This window comes from Ailuropoda melanoleuca, chromosome 4, assembly GCF_002007445.2.
Source record: "Ailuropoda melanoleuca isolate Jingjing chromosome 4, ASM200744v2, whole genome shotgun sequence".
Taxonomy (NCBI): domain Eukaryota; kingdom Metazoa; phylum Chordata; class Mammalia; order Carnivora; family Ursidae; genus Ailuropoda; species Ailuropoda melanoleuca.
This window is the reverse complement of record NC_048221.1, coordinates 1284702-1300737: the sequence shown is the minus strand read 5'-3', so window position 1 is coordinate 1300737 and position 16036 is coordinate 1284702. Positions and strand designations below refer to the sequence as shown.

The window sequence follows — 16036 nt, the reverse complement described above, 5'->3', positions numbered from 1 at the left end:
CCCGCTGACTTTGCAAATGCACCACAACAATTTCCAGAACCTGCTAAGATTTTGGGAGCTGTTGTGATTTGTAACGTCAACCAAAGACGTCCCCATCCTGCTCCCCCCCCCGGGACCTGGAACGTGTCCCCTCACGTGGCAGAGGGGACCCTGTCAAGGCCCTGGAGGTGGGGGTGACCCTGGGCTCCCGGGGGGCCCTGGTGTCCTCACAAGGTCCTCACGAGAGGGAGGCAGAGGGCGGGAGGCCCAGAGACGGGCAGACCCCGCGCTGCTGGCGGTGAGGATGGAGGGGGCGCCGCGGGCCAGGAAGAGGCAGGAGCCAGGTCTCCCTGGGGGCCCGGGGGGGGGGGGGGGGGGTGGAGCAGCCCCGCCCACGCTGGGGTTTTAGGACTTCTGAGCTGGGAAACTGTCAGAGAGTCTGTCCATGTGGTTGTAAGCCCTGAGTGACCAGTCGCAGCGGCTGCGGGAGGCTCAGGCCCCTGCTAGAAGGAAATGTTTTGCCCACAGAACGCCTGGCACCCCTTGCCCTGAGTTACTGGGAATCCGGGAGTCAGGCCAGCTCCCAAGGGACTCCTCCCTCCTGCCATAGAGTCACTCATCCTCACAGGGCGGGTCACCCCAGAACTTGTCCAACCGGGAGAGGTGATGGGGGACAGGTGTTGGCTTCTGGAAATCCGGCTGGACTGGGAGGGGTGGGAGAGGGAAGCGGCAGAGCTGCTGGGACAAGACGGCTGGCCGAGCTGCCTCCCGGCCGACATATGAGGGACTGTCATGTCAGTGGCGTGGATTCCTGTCCTTCCAGGGGACATGACCCAGCAGGCAGCCTCGGCGTCCGGGAAGGCGCTGCTCTCCTGTAACTCAACAATGGCTTCCTGAGCCATCTGAGGTCAGGAGCCCCCGTTACGGGAAATTTCCCCCCGGGGGCGGCATGATCCCTAGACCCACACTGGCCAGCATGGCAGCCACAAGCCACGGAGGACAGTGAGAACCGCTCAGCTGCTCAGTCACAGGAGCCCTGGTCAGTGGCGGTCCAGACCTTGCTGCTTCTCAGCAACCCCTGGTCGGAAGCAAAGCGAGGTGGGGATGGTTCCAATCCTCCCCGGTTCATAAAAACCGACGGCTAAGTCTTGGATCATGGTGCTGGTTCTCTCTTGGCCCCCCGGTGGAGAAGCAGCGTGGGGCGGCATGTGGGGCAGGCCTGGGCTGACGCGGGGCAGTGGGCCCTGCGGGAGGCCGGGGGGTGCGGACGAGCGCGCACACGCGTCTCCCGGCAGAGTCCTGCACCGTGCGGGGGGCCAGCATGGGACACATCCCTCCTGGTCGTGGGCAGTACTTATCGGTGACAATAAATTCTCCTCTCGTCAAGTCTCTACAAAATCCCTGATGATGGATGTAGGTAAAATGCCAGGGCTGGTGTCTGTGTCAGAGGGCGTTACATCGTGGGACATTGTGGTGAGTTGTGGCGTACCCTGCAGGGAAGGGGCACCAATTTACTCTTCCATCAGAGCTTTCATGGATCCCATTTCCTTACATCCCCCTCCCGGCGCTGGGTGGTAGACCATGTGTCATGTGCCAGTTTGGTAGGAAAACATCCTCAATGCACGTGACCATTTATATTGCCAATTTATATCCTTTGTCCATTTTTCCATTGGGAAGTGGTCTTTTCTTATTGGTTCATAAATACGCCTTTTAATATACTTGTTTATAAAAGCTTTTTTATACATAATTTGTCATAGGTTACACAAATTTCTCCTGGTTTCTCATTTATCTTTAACATTGTTTATGATCATTTCAACATACTTTTTTTTTTTCTTTTTTGGAGCTTTCACATTTTAGGTCATTCTTTTCCCTGATGTTTTCTACGCTTGGTGACAAGCTTACAAACTTGGGCTGGGGAAGCCTTTATGTAAATATTCACCACTGTTTTCTTCCCCTTCTCTATATAGTTTTCTTCTTTTTCTTTTAATATAGTTTTTAAAGATTTTACCCATTTATTTGACACAAAGAGAGAGCAGACACAAGCAGGGGAGTGGCAGAGGGAGAAGCAGGCTCCCAGCGGAGATGCCTGATGCGGGGCTCGATCCCAGGACTCTGGGATCACGCCCTGAGCCGAAGGCAGACGCTTAACGACTGAGCCACCCAGGCGCCGCCCCCCTTTTTTTTTATATATTAAACACTAGATAAATTTGAGTTTAATCTCCATGTATGGTGTGAGATAAAGCACTACAAAAATACGGTTTTTATTTTGAAGGTTTTATTTATTTTTGAGGGAGAGCATGAGCAGGGGGAGAGGGAGAGGGAGAATCCCAAGCAGACTCCCTGCTGAACGCGGAGCCAGACTCGGGGCTCGATCCCACAACCCTGAGGTCATGACCTGAGCTGAAATCAAGAGCCGGATGCTCAACTGAGCCACCCAGGCGCCCCAGGGATGACTATTTTAAAGCATAACACAAGATTAGGTCCCGGAAATTAAACACACGGGTCATGGATCAGTGGCTAAATGGAGCTTATAAATAAAGCTTTATTGGCACACAGCTCTGCTCATTCATCTGCCTGGGATCTGGGGCACTCTTTCACTACAGTGGCAGAGCGGAGCAGCTAGAAAGAGACCCCTAGCCCCAGAGAGCTAAAAAGAGACAGTCCAGGCTTTTACAGAAAAAGTGGGCCCCCACCTGGAGTGGAGATACAGGCTGACTCTCCGGTTAAAACACGAGAACCTCACAGAGGTGTCAAACCAAAGCCTTCACACTTTCTTCGTTTCAAACAAAGGCAGCGGTGATGCTTGCACAGCTCTGAACGTACAGCCCCGAGCTGTGCACTTCCAGCGTAACAGTGTGTGATTTCTATCCAAATAACGCTGTGATTAAAAAAGAGAGAGACACGCACATGAACAGTCAAAGCAGGTCAGGCAAAGTTTTATCAAAGCAAAAAGCACGAGAAAGCAAGAATCGCAAAATTAACACAGGTAAGACCGTGCAGCTGACCCTTGATTCACACTGGTGGTTCGGGGCAGCGAACCCACACACACTGAACACCCACATGTAACTGTTGACTTCCCCAAAACCTGACTCCTGATAGCCCATCGATGACCAGAAGCCTTAGCGATCACGCTAACCGTGGATTAATTCGTATGGTGTGTGTTCTAGGAATTCTATACGCTGTTTGCACAACAAGCTAGGGAAAGAAAATGTTACTAAGAGGGGCGCCTGGGTGGCTTGGGGGGCCTGGGTGGCTCAATCGTTAAGCGTCTGCCTTCGGCTCAGGGCGTGATCCCAAGGTTCTAGGATCAAGCCCCACGTCGGGCTCCTCTGCTGGGAGCCTGCATCTTCCTCCCACTCCCCTGCTGTGTTCCCTCTCTCGCTGTCTCTCTCTCTCTCTCAAATAAATAAATAAAATCCAAAAAAAAAAAAGAAAAGAAAGAAAAAAAGAAACCTCTGGGGAGAAACTGGATTAAAAAAAAGAAAGAAAGAAAGAAAATGTTACTAAGGGGGCGCCTGGGTGGCACAGCGGTTAGGCATCTGCCTTCGGCTCGGGGCGTGATCCCGGCGTTGTGGGATCGAGCCCCACATCAGGCTCCTCCGCTATGAGCCTGCTTCTTCCTCTCCCACTCCCCCTGCTTGTGTTCCCTCTCTCTCTGGCTGTCTCTATCTCTGTCAAATAAATAAATAAAATCTTTAAAAAAGAAAAAGAAAAAAAAAAGAAAATGTTACTAAGAAAATCACGAGGAAGAGAAAATACACTAACAGTCCTGTGCCGTAAAAAATCTGCTTATAAACAGACCCACACAGGTTGACCCTGTGTCATTCAATGGTCAACTGTGTACTTACTTTGATCAAGTTTTCTGATAAAATATCTATAGGGAAAATATATTAGGAAACTTTTATGTACTGAAATATAGTAAATGAAATAGAAAGTTAAGGAAAACATGATAAAATGATTTCATAAGCATTTAAAGTTAATTTTCTTGCAGGCTAAGAAAGTATTAATATATTGATATATTAATATATAAATATATAAACTATAAAAGCACAATTTATTAATTTAAATCATGTAATTCCTTTATAAATTAACATGCTAATTTAATAGAATTAAAATAACATTTTACATATGTATAATTTACTAAAGCTTATTTACTGGCTAGTTTTTCAACTTCTTACCTGACAGCCAACAGCCTCTTTTTTGGCCAGGCTACCATAAATAAACATTTGTGAAAATTGATTTCCTTTTTGAACTGATTATATATTCAACTATATGAAAAATATCAAATTCAAAAAAAAGCCATGAAACCATACCAAAAATTGTACACGCTGCCGCCTCTAACCAGAATGGTGCGTGCCGTGCTGCTCTCAGCCCGCCCATAGCCAACGTCGTGGCTGGACGGGTCCTGACGGTTCTTATCATCACAAGACGCTGTTCAGCAACAACCATCAGGAAACCCTGCAAAACAGATGCATTCCCCACAGGACCTGGAAAGTCCACGGCACGCCGAGTTCACACACCGTGGGGAGGGAGGGAGCACAGGCCTGGCGTTCTGCTTTTAACGGGGTCGAGGGTGGGGGCCTCCGGTTCCTCAGACTCACTCCTTGTTGGTGAATTTAAAACATAAAAGCAGGGGCGCCTGGGGGGCTCCGTCGGTGAAGCGTCTGTGTTCGGCTCAGGTCCTAATCTCAGGGTCCTGGGATCGAGCCCCACGTCGGGCTCCCTGCTCAGCGGGGAGCCTGCTTCTCCCTCTGCCTGCTGCTCCCCGCTTGTGCGCTCTCTCTCTCTAATAAATAAATAAAATCTTTAAAACTAAAATAAATAAAATAGATAAGAACCAGAAAATACCTGTCAGGGCTCCACCACAGCAGTAAAAGCAGAAAAGATGAGCCAAACGTTAAAGTCTCAGCCGCTGGAGCATACAGCGCCTTCTGCTGAACGCCTCCGGAGCCGGGGGACAGCCTGGAGGTGCAGGGAAGAGCCCTTGGGGAGCGGGGGAGGGGGGGTCACAGTCTGAAGCTCAGCCGGCACTGCGTGAAGGAGAGCTCACACACACACAGCTCCCCGAGCTGCCCCGTTAGCGTTTGTTGCTGAGAACGAGGTAGCCGTGTCCGTCAGCTCCTGCTGCGTAACAAGTCACCAAAACAAAACCCCTGCGGCGGCACGCGTCTGCTGTCTCACGGTTCCCAGGGGTCGGAGTCAGGCCCTGCTTCGCTGGGTCCCCGCTCAGGCTGCTGGCAAGGTGTCTGCGGGGCCGGCGTCTCCCCCGAGCCGCTTTCAGCCTTCCGTGCGTGGTGGCAGGATCTGGCTCCCTGCAGTCACGAGACGGGGGGCTTCAGCGTGCTGCTGGCTGCCCAGCAGAGCCACGTGTGTCAGCAGAGCCAGCCAGGGCCACCGTGGGCTGGACAAGCATGCGGACCCCACCCGCTGGCCAGAAGCCAGTCCCTGGGCCCCACCCACGCTGAGGGAAGGGGACCGACCAAGGGCACGACCACCAGGAGGGGGGTCCTGAGAGCCCTCGAGCTTCCTCTCACGAAGGGGAAGTGAGGCCCTTGAATCCCGCGGTGTGACTGCTGGGTCATGCTCCATCACATGACAGGAACACAGATCAGGTGGCCTTTGAGGATGTGAAGGTGCTTGGAGCTGTTCATCCGTAGAGACGGTACTCCTAGAACATTCTAGATGTTTCCTCCTGCACCCACCTGGCGAGAGTCTCTCTAGACCAGGGTCTGTCCCCCCAGCATGCTGGATCATTCTCGAGGGCGTCTCAGACACCGTGCGGGCTGAGCAGCCCCGCTGGCCCCAGCCACTGGACACCAGGAGCACCGCATTGTGACAACCACAGACGTCCCCAGACATGGCCCCGTGACCCCTGGGACAGAACCGCTGCCAGGTGCAAAGGCTGTAAGGGGATGTTCCTGGCTCCGGAGGTCAGCCACGGCAGAGCATGGGGGCTGCTGCTGACTTCATGCTCCCCCCAGCGCCTCCTGTGAGCGAGGTGTTTTCTAGAATGCCTTGTTTCCTGTTGCCGGTATTTTTCAAAGCACGGTCCCCGGCTCAGCTCTCGATCTGCGGCGTGGCAGACTCTCACATGCTCCCCGGCTTCCTGCTCTGTGTTTGTGCACAGAGCTCTCTGCCACTGACCTGCCGTGGCCAGGAAGCGTGGCCGGCCCTGGCTGGCACCTGCGCCCCGTCCAGGCTGACAGGGCCACGGGCTGGCTCTCGCAGCTGCTGAGCCCCGTCCGTCCGGTACCACTGGCGTGCTACACGTCACGCGCCCGAAGCGAACAGTTCTGTGGTATTTGGCACATTTGCAAAATTGTGCAACCATCACCTCAGCCTAGTTCCCGAACATTCTCACCCCCCTAAAAGCCCCCATCAGCCATCACTCCCCCCCTGAGCCCCCGGCCCCCGCGAGCCCCCTTCCCATCCGTGGACAAGCCTGTTCTGGGCGTGTCACACACGTGGACTCACACGCCGTGGGGCCTTCTGTGTCTGGTTCCCTCCCTGAGTGTCGTGGGCTCGGGGTCCGTCCCCGGGGCAGCGCGTCATGTGCCATTGTCCGAGTTTGGGGCTGTCGCCACCGTTCCTGTCCCAAGCCGAGGGCGGAGTTTTGTGCAGGTCTGCTGTTTTGAAGCCACTGTTGACACTACACTCTGCTGACCTCTGATGCCGCCGCTGGTCCCCCCCGGGGAGGGGGGTGCGTTCCTAGATATTTCTGGAGCCGTCTGCCCTTCTTTCCAAACCAAAGACAGCAGATGAAAAACAAACCCAGCTGCTCCACTTTGCCCTCCCGGCTGTGGGCCTCCCGTCCCTGGAGGGGCGTTCTGCTCCCAGGAAGGCCTGTGGGGCAACAGCTCTGTCTGTCCTGAGCAGACCGGGGGGAGGCCGGCCCCCCGGCTCTGCTGTCCGGCCCCAGGTCCATCCGAGCTCCCGGCAGATGCCAGGTTGACCTGAATCTCACACTGGCGACATCTGGCACATTCCAGCACTTCGCAGGGACATGGAGATGGAGCCGGGCCGTCACCCTGCCCACCCCCCTCAGGACCCCAGCACTGACTTACCACGTTGCCGGTTTTTCCTCTCACCAGGCCCTGGGCCTAATCCTGGCCTCCGTGAAGGATGGCACAAGGATGGCTGGGAGCCCACAGCAAGTCCTTGGTCTGTCACGGCACAGGAGGAGGCCCCGAGCCCAGGGTCCCTGTCCCCCCGCATCGGTTGGCCCCTCTGGCCTTTCCTGGCCATCCGGCCCTTTTCCTCACCGCCTGTGAGCAGAACTTCCTGCCTGTTCTCTGGCTCAGCTCTGGGAACAGCCATGAGTTCCTGCCAGCAGCCACCAAGGCAAGAGCAGGCATGCTGGTGGGGGGCCCGGAGGAAGGGCCCCAAGCAGGTGGACCCCGCCCCACCCTCCGGCACACGACTGTGCGCGTCTGTGAGTCCGCTCCCGCAGGGCGGCCAGGGAGTCACGCCCGAGTGTCGGAGCGCCAGCAGAAGGCTGGTGCACCCTCATCCCCGGGATCGGCCTGGGGGGAGGGCGTCGTGGTCTCCTGGGGATGCTATAACATACCCCAAAACTCGGTGGCTTAGAACCACACATCCGGGGGTGAGAAGACCCACTCAGGTCTCCAGGCATGGGCGGGGCTGCTTCCTTCCAGACACTCCAGGAAGAATCATTTCTGGGCTTTTCCAGCTTCCACAGGCGCCTGGCCCCTCCCTCCACTGTCACAACTGTTAGCAGCACACGCTGGTCCCCGGGGGACAGAGAGCCCACCCTAGCGTCCCTCCGCCAACCCTAAAGAGTCCTGGGCGTGTGGGTGACCTTCCCACTGGCTGGGGACCCTGGGGGAGTGTGGAGACCAAGGACAGGGGACGGGAAGGGCCTCGATGGGCCAGGTGCCCCCGCCCCCGCCCCCCACTGCTGGCCACAGTCAGTCCAGGAGCAGGGAAGGAAGGTGGAGAGCACCTCAGATACACGTCCAGCTGTGTGCCTTGGAGGGCCACGCCGCCCCTGCAGGTCATCTTTTATGGGTCAGCAAGGGGGGTGGACAGCGATGTGTAGAAATTAACAATTGGGGTGCCTGGGTGGTGCAGCTGGAAGGGCATCTGACGCTTGGTTTTGGCTCAGGTTGTGATCTCAGGGTGGTGAATCGAACCCCACGTGGGGCTCCACGCTCAGTGTAGTCTTCTTGACATTCTCTCTCTCTCTCTCTCTCTCTCTGCCGTTGCCCCTCCCCCTACACTCTCTCAAATAAATCTTTTAAAAATATGTAAATATATTTTTAAAAAGAAATTACTTAATAGTGGTGTGCTTGCTCTAATAATTTTTAAAATATTTTATGTACTTATTTCACAGAGAGCTAACGTGCGAGAGAGAGAGCACAAACGGGGAGCAGCAGAGGGAGAGGGAGAAGCAGGCTCTGCTGAGCAGGGAGCCCGATGCGGGGCTCGATCCCAGAACCCCAGGATCATGACCTGGGCCGAAGGCAGACGATCAACCGACTGAGCCACCCAGGTTCAGTGTGTGCTTCCTTTCATTTTACTTCATTTTGAACTAGTTGCAGACTAGAGAAAAGTTTCAGAACTTGAACTGAGAGTTTTCAGATGCCCCCACCGGGTTTCCCGTAAAGCTAGCATCCTACATGGCCAGGGAACAGAATCACAGCAGGACACCCCAGGGAGTGGTGTCCTAAGAGGCTGGGGTGGGGGGTGATGGAGGGACAGGAAGGAAGGCCACAGGGGAAGCTGGGTCCACATCCCGAAGCCTGACCTGGCCCGGGGCCCCTGCCCTGCTAATTGTCCCCCACCTCCCCAAATCTCTAGGTCCTGCCACCCCTCCAGATGCCGGTCCTCTTCTTTGGGGGCAGCCTCGGCAGGGGCTTCAGATATCTCCAGCCCCTGCAGGCTCCCTCGGGGGCACTCCAGGCTTGGAACCCGGGAGGCAGTCAGTGGTTTGGGGCATCACTTTCTGCTGCTGTCTGCACCCACGATCAGCCAATGTCACTTCTTGCCCCTTGTTTGTGTTTTCATCGACCTGGACCCGTTCAGAGGAGAAAGGAGGGCCAGTCCAGGGTGGAGGGACGTTGTGGCCATGGACACTGGCCCTCAGAGCCCATAGGAGACCACATCTTCACCACCAGCCCTGCGCTTTCCGCCGTCGGACCGAGAGCCGGAGGCGATATTGCCTGAGCACGGAGACCTGAGGCCCAGGCGCACCGACCTCCCTGACCCTACAGGTGGAGACGGGGTCCTGGTAAAGGCTGTCTCCTGGCCCCGGAGTTAGAGGGGCGGGCGCGGGGACCCAAGCCCGGGGACAAGTTCTGCCCCCACCTGCGGCGTGGCTTTCTGAGGGCGCGGGCTGGCGTCGAGGCGCACACCGTGGCGCCGCATAAATACAGGGGTCCCTTTCCGAGAAGCAGCGCACCTGAGAACACTGAGGCTCAGGAAGACCCGGGGCCCCGGCCCGCGCACCCCCACTTCTGGGCGGAGCCCTGGGTCCCGGACTCCGGCGCCGGGAGATGCGCGCGGTCCGTTTAAAAGGGGCGCGGCCCTCCTTGCGTGGGCCTGAGGACAACAATCCCATTGGCTGGAGTGTGGTCCTCGGCCACGCCCCTCGCGCTCAGTCTCTGGAATCCTATTGGCCCAGCTCCAGGGCTTCATCTTCCACAACCTGGGAACCTGGGCCCTACGCCAGGTTCGGTGACGCAAACGCGTTGCCCGGCAACCGCTCCCGCCTCGGGGCCGAGGGGCCCAGCGCGGTAGCCAGGGCGCAGGCGCGGCGGCCGCGAGTCCCCAGGGCGCGCGGCTGGGACCCCGTAGTCCAGCCTGTCCCCTCGCCGGCACCCTTGCCGCCCGCCACCCCAGGGCGAGGCCCCGCCGTGCGAACGAGGAGGGGGAGGGGCCCCGGGGACGACGTGCCCGGCGGGGGTCTCGGCGTGGGAACGGGCTGGGCGCCCCCGGCGTCCGGCTGCCGAGGGCGGGGAGGGTTCGGAGGCGCCGGGTCGCAGGCCCCGCGGCGGATCCGCTGGAGCTTTTAGCAGCATTAGCAAATCCAGCCCTAGGGAGGGCATTCCTGGAGGCTGGCGCCGGGTCCCTGCAGCAGCCGCTTCCGGCCACAGGCTCCGGGCCTCTCCCGTCCTCCGTCCCAGCAGCCAGGGTTGCCCGCTCCGGGCCGCCTGGACCCGCCGCACTCTGCTCGTCTGCAAAATGGCAGCTCGAGGCGCCAGTGCCTGTGTAAGCCTCCTAAGGCTGCTGTAAGAATTACCAGATTTAGGGCCTTAAAAGGACAGAAATCTATTCCGTGATACTTCTGGAGGTCGGGAATCCCACACAGGACTCACGGGCTGAAACGCGAGAGAGGGAACACAAGCAGGGGGAGTGGGAGAGGAAGAAGCAGGCTCCCAGCGGAGCAGGGAGCCTGATGCAGCTCCATCCTAGGTCCCTGGGATTATGACCTGAGCCAAAGGCAGACGCTTAACGCTTAACGACTTCGCCACCCAGGCGCCCCTCAGGGCCCTTAATCTCATGCAAAGTCCCTTCTGCCACTAGATTTCATAACCACAGGTTCCAGGCATTAGAACAGGATGTCTGCCGACCCCATGGCTGTATGACTGTGGCATGGACCCGCAAGAGGGTTTGGGGCAGGTGACCTGAGTAGTGTGGCCTGGTGGGGCACAGGGCTCCCCTACATCTGCCCCCTTTTCCCTCCCTAACCCATCACCTGTCCTCTTTGTGCTCCCATGGCCCTGCCCCTTGTAGGACTTGCACACGTGCCTGAAAGCCCCCACTCCTCAAAACCCAGGGCTCTTGTACATGATGCCCCAGGTTATTGTTGGACAGGTCAGCTGGGAGTGGGAGATCTGGCTTTCCCATGAGCCACCTGCATGTCCACTGGCTTGGACGACCGGGCAGAGAGGAAACAAGATGACAGGCCAAGGGCCCCATCCTGGGTCACTGGGACAGAATGGTGGCCCTTGGCCATCTGCTGGGCCAGCCCTGCCAGCCCCCAGCCCCACCCCTGCCCCCACCTTGGGGACCTCCAGTGACTGATTCCTGGGAGACAGGACACGTGTGGGGCCCCATGGCTGCAGAGGCACCCGTAGCCAAGCAGGCAGGGCAGCCCAGAACTCCTGGCCACACCCACCCCTGCTTTCTCTTCTCCCTGCCCTCCCCCCACCCCCACGGAGGACAACGGCCCTGGCTCCATCCCCAGGACTGCTGAGCCACCGGAATGGAGCGGGCTGTGAGTCAGTCAGCAGGAAGGGACACTTACAGCCACTTGCATCAGATGTTCCTGCCGTGTGGCCCCAGGGCCAGAAGCCCCAGCTCGTGACCCTTGCCTCCCTGGGATGCTCCTGGGACTTGGGGTTCCTGTCCATGGAGAGCCAGACATGTGGGATCATGTGGGGAGGGTACAGGCTGGCAGGGGGGCGCCAGCCTGGGACTGCCAACCCCACTCATCCCCTATACCCACAGCCATCCTTGCTCCAAGTGCCAATCCCGATCCCAGCACCCTGACCCTCCTTGGAAGCTGCCCTGGGACCCAGGTCCTCCCATACCAGCTCAGGGCTTTAAGGCAGCCCTGGGTCCCCCTCTGAGTCAGGGACCTGGTGCTGAACGAAAGAGGGAGAGGCCCAGCCTTTACCCCAAAGGCACTGGCTTGTGGGGGTGCTGTGGACATCCCAGCCCCATGCACGGGCCCCCGCTGCTCCGTCCTGCGTGTGCACACACCAGCAGGTGCGCGCCCGGGCTCTGCCCTACACAGACCCAGGCTCCGTGCTTCTCTAAGCGTGCAGAGACACACAAACACACCCAAATCCGCTCGCACTCGCACACTCACACCAAACCGGTGACTTGTTTTTAAGGTTGGGGGAGCAAGGTCTTTACCATCATCCCCCTTCCCGTGGGGCTGAATTTCAGATGAACACTGAATACCGTCCGGGATACACGTATGCATTCACTGAGAGTTGTCTTCCACCCGAGATTCACATGTAACTTGGTGTTCTGTGTTTTATTGGCTAAATCTAGGAGCGCTAGCTGCTGGGTTGCGGAAGCCCTGGGCTCCCCGGGTTCCCCCAGACACTGCCTAGGAGGTGAATGCTCCACATCCAAGCCCCCCAGATCCCAGGGCTCTGGCCGCTTAGCCAGGCCAAAGAGGGGGTGGCCAGAGGGGGCACCACCCATCACAGCCAGCTTGCCTCCTGACTCAAAGGAGGCAGGGGGAAGCAGGGGCCCTAAGGGGGGAGGTCAGGCCCGCGCCGTGTCTCCTCTGGGGTTTTGGGGAGACCCCACATACGACACAGGCTGAGAGTCACTCTGTAGAAGTGAGAGGCTTCTCAGGGCCTGGCTGGGCACAGACTCTTGAAAAGAGCTGGGTCCCTGCACCTTGCATCTAAGGTTTCCAAGCCCCCTCCATGACTGGGGCAGGAAAGGAGGTCAGATCCCTTCTCCTCCTGAGCCCCTAGGGAGCCAGCAGCCGGGGGAGGGGAGGGGAGGAACAGGACAGGGAGGGGAAGGCCCAGGAATCAGGAACGGGTGGCCCCTGATGTAGGAGGTTGGCCCCAGCCACTTCATTCCTGCCTATCCTCCTCTCAGGCCAGGACCTCCTGCTCCAGGAGTCTCAAACTGGCCCCTGGTCCCCCAGGGCAATCCTGAGCCCCCCTCCTAGTCTGGCTGCCTTTCCTGCATCCTTTGGGATGTTGGAAAGTACCCTCGTCCTGAGCCCTACCTGTCCTGCCCATCAGCTCTCTCTGTCTTTTTTTGCCTTGGCTGGAACTGCACCCCCCCACCCCCCAGCGACAGTCACCAGGAGCTGGGCAGGTGTGAGGAGCGGGGGCCTGGACCTAGTCTTCCTGCCTCACTTGCCTGGCAGACTGCCTTCCACCCGCAGGCTGGTCAGAGGCAGACGAGACCCCTGGGGGTCCAAGGAGAGGTGGGCAGGGTGGCTGGCAGATACCCCTCAGCCCCCTCTCCCTCCCTGGCTGCTGGGCACCCAGCACCTCTAGGAGGTTGGCCTCTAAACAGGGCCTTCCTCGAGGAAGAAGACTGGCTGGCTGGGTCTGTGGCTGGCTGGTAGTGGGACAGGGCTCAGGCCTGTGAGCCTCAAGGCTGGGCACAGAGGTCCCGCCACTTCCCCATTCCCACTGGCAGCCCCCATCGCCCAGTGCAGGCCGGGCTGGGGTGGGCCTGGCTGCCTGTCCCTCGCCAGAGTAACCCAGGCACCCACAGACACCTGTCCCGGGGTCAGCCCCAGGGCCCAGACCTGGGGGCTCAGGAACCTCTGGGGGGGGTGTCTCTGACCTGTTCTGCCTGGGGATGCGTGTGGGCTAACTGAGCACCCCTCCATGTAGCCACGGACACACACACACACACACACACACACACACACACACACACACCAGGTCCCTAGGCTGTGCGCAGAAGCCCGCACCTGTGTGCACATCACACACGGCCCCCACCTGTGGGGAAGGGCCCTGCGCACACCACGCCCCCCAACACTCATATGTGCTCCCCTCATGGTCCCCACCTTCTCACACACAGGGCAGGGATTACAGGACTCTGCTCACTGGGTTGGCAGAAGCAGTGGGTCTCATCTGGGTGTGAGCCGGCCCCCCCCGGGACACTGGGTGATGTCTGGGGATTTGTGGTTGTCATGACTGGGGGTGTTACTGCATCGAGTGGGTGGGGGCCATGGATACTGCTCAGCGCCCCGCAGTGCCCAGGACAGCCCCCACAGAGAATGACCTGCCCCTCTGTCACTAGTGCCGAGGGGGGCACCTGCTGGAAAGACCCCAGAGGTAGGGGCCAGCTCTCTGTCTTCCCGCCTACAGCCCGGTGCCCACAGAGGAACCACCTGTCCCCCTGTTCGGGCTGTGTGAGGGTCTGAGCCGTGCCCAGAGCTGGGAACGAATCTGCACACCGCCCCCACCGGCCAGGCTCCAGGATCAGGGCCCCCTGAAAGAGGGCCCAGGGGGAGGCCTTTGTTCACATCTGTTCCCCGAGGTCAGTGTGAATGGCAACCCCCACAGGTCCACACACAAATGAACATGGCTAAACACCCACCCTGGGGTACCTACTTTACTGTGGTGGGTTGATCGCGCTCCCCAGAAAGATATGCTCAGGGCCCAACCCTTGGGACCTGTGAATGTGGCACCTGGAAATAGGGCCTCATTGGCTGGAATTCACTAAGATGAGGTCGTCGTAGAGGAGGGGTGATACCAGAGACACAGAGCAGACAGACACCGGAAGCTGGGGGGGCAGGGACAGGGCAGGGAGTCAGCTGGCCTCGGGACTCTGGGACTCCCCGAGGGCTGCCAGCCAGCATGGGAAGCTGGGAGAAGCAGGAAGCCCCAGAGCCTTCAGGGAGGGTGTGGCCCTGCCTAGACCTTGATTTCAGACTCACTCCTGGTCTCCAGAATCTGAAAGCGTAAATTCCTCTTGTTTGAAGCCTCCTGGTGTGCGAGAAGCTAACACACTGACACAACCCCTGCGTGCACAGACACCCCCTGGCACACACCCGTGTGCATGCGCGTTCAAACATATCCATTCTTTCCAGCAGTATTCAGGAAGCACTTCCCGTGTGCTGGGCCCTGTGCTGGGCTCTGGACAGGCAGGGGACAGATCTGCGCCTTCATGGAGCTGAGCTTCTGACAAGGGGCAGTGGCCCATTGTACCCACCTGAGCCCGGAAGGTGACAGAGAGGGCTGTGGCCTGGAGGCAGGGGTGGGAGGGGACAGCCGGGAGAGGAGGGAGGGGGGGATGGGGAGACTTCTCCTGGGCAGGCAGGTCTAACAGCCCCACCCCAGGCAGCTGGAGCCAACGTGTATGTCCACACACACACACACACACACACACACACACACGCCCACGCACACGCAGGGGACGGAGGAGGATGGGGGGTTGCTAGCCGAAGTCAGGTATGGTCTTGCAGGTGGCACATAGAGGCTGCCCTACTAGACAGGGACAACTCAGCTTCAGGTCAGCAGGGCTGCTTGGGGGACAACTAGGTTTGGGTGGTCCTCTAACAGGACAAGCTGAAGCCTGGAGGAGAGGGAAGTCGGGCCACCCCACAAACTTGTACTTCTGTGTGCCCAGGGTTCGGGGAGTCTGAGGACTGCACCACGGTGCTTTGGGGACAGGGAGCTGGCCCAGCTCAGGAAGGGCTGATTCTACCCAAGGCTGGATCAGGGGCGGGGGGGGGGGGGCAACCAAATGGGATGGTATTTTCATTTTACTCCCACCTCTGGCTCCCCCCCCCCCCGCTTTGGGCTCTTTCTTGGTCTAGGGTCCCTGCTCTCCCCGAAACGTTCCTGCGCAGGGCTGAGGGAAGGTCCTTCATAGATGTCAGTCCCCATCCCATACAGTGGTCCTCTTTCTGCCAACTAGAGGGCAAACTCTTGGGGAGATCCCTGGAAGAGGCAGCTGGGTCTCAAAGCCTGCTGGGCTGCACCGGCAAGACAACTGGAGCCAGGGTCAGGGAGGTGCAGCAGGGGCGCATGGCAGGTTGTAGGATCAATCAAGACAGAGCCACAGCACGTTCTGGGATTGGGGAGCTCCAACAGGGAGCCATATACGTTCTAGGGAAGGGAAGTCGCCCAAGGGAGTCAGTGTATCCCAGGCCCTGGCCGGCATCCTGGAGGAACTGCCAGAGCGTAGGACCCGGCTCCAGCTCGGTGCCAGGGACCCGCGGGCCTCCCAGGGCCTCAGGCAGCCCCTCCAGCACCCGCACCCCTGAGAGCAACCGCCAGCAGCCCTCCCAGGTCCTTCTCCCGGAGCCCCGCGCAACTCACCGCGCAGGCGCGTGAACACCCCTCACAGCCCGAGTGCGCAGCCTCACTTGGCTCGGAGGGCCCTGCAGCCCCGCCCGCGCTGTGCGCGTGTGGGCGGGGGCGGGACATGCGTATGGGGCGGGGCGAAGCCTGGCCTATAAAGGCGGCGGCGGGGCGGTACGCCCGGCTCCTCTCGGCGGCGGCGGCGGCCCAGGCGGAGGAGTCCGCGGTGGTGGCGGCGGCGGCGGCGGCGCTGTTCCCCGCGCGGTCCGCGCAGCGGGGTCCGGGCTGCG

The 16036-nt window shown here is 59.1% G+C and overlaps 1 long non-coding RNA gene across 1 annotated transcript; it reads right to left on the bottom strand.

Annotated features, from left to right (window-relative positions):
• Positions 1-2350: 2350 nt before the first annotated feature.
• On the bottom strand, positions 2351-6411 carry LOC109490655. The gene is made up of 3 exons (XR_004624546.1): positions 5460-6411; positions 4293-5291; positions 2351-2857 (listed from the first exon to the last, which is right to left on the bottom strand). It is a non-coding gene; the product is annotated as an uncharacterized LOC109490655 (long non-coding RNA).
• Positions 6412-16036: the final 9625 nt, after the last annotated feature.